Below are 745 nucleotides of genomic sequence, written 5' to 3' on the forward strand. Positions count from 1 at the left end.
GAGAGGGGCCGACAGAGAGAGAGAGAGAGGGACAGAGAGAGAGAGAGAGAGAGAGAGAGAAGGAGACAGAGAGAGAGAGACATATGTATATATGTACGACGGGCATCTATCAGTTTCCGCCTACTAAATCCACTCATAAGACTGTGGTCATCCCAAGGCTATAGTAGAAAACACATGTGCAAGGTACCACGCAGTGGGATTGAACACGGAACCATGTGGTCGGGAAGTAAGTGTCTTACCACACAGCCACGCCTGCGCTTGTATGTATATAATCAAACAGAAGAACCCACGTAATCCGAGATTATAATCGAATGGTTTAAGATAATCCTAGAAATAAGGTATCACAAAGTTTTGGTCTCATACGAGCTTGTGTGTCCGTGGGTCTGTCTAAGTGTGGGCGAATATGTGTCCGTGTGTATGTGTACTTGAATTTCCACGTGTGTGTCTGTACGTAGGTGTTAATGTGCGTTGGTGTATGCGTGCGCGCGAGTGTGTGTGCGCGCGTAAGTTTGCGATCATTATATCAAAATATGATAGATCTGAACAGCCCAGCCTGAGGCGACACTCCGAGTACACATTCAGCTCTTGATAAAATAGTCATATCCATCCAATTTACTCAGTGGAATAACTTCTTTATCAGATAATGTTTTCTCTCTATATAAAATGCATTTTGATATCCTTTCCTTCACGTACGTTGTAATATTGTTATATATATATATAAATATATATATAAGTATATATATAT

Source organism: Octopus bimaculoides, chromosome 15, assembly GCF_001194135.2.
Source record: "Octopus bimaculoides isolate UCB-OBI-ISO-001 chromosome 15, ASM119413v2, whole genome shotgun sequence".
Lineage (NCBI taxonomy): Eukaryota > Metazoa > Mollusca > Cephalopoda > Octopoda > Octopodidae > Octopus > Octopus bimaculoides.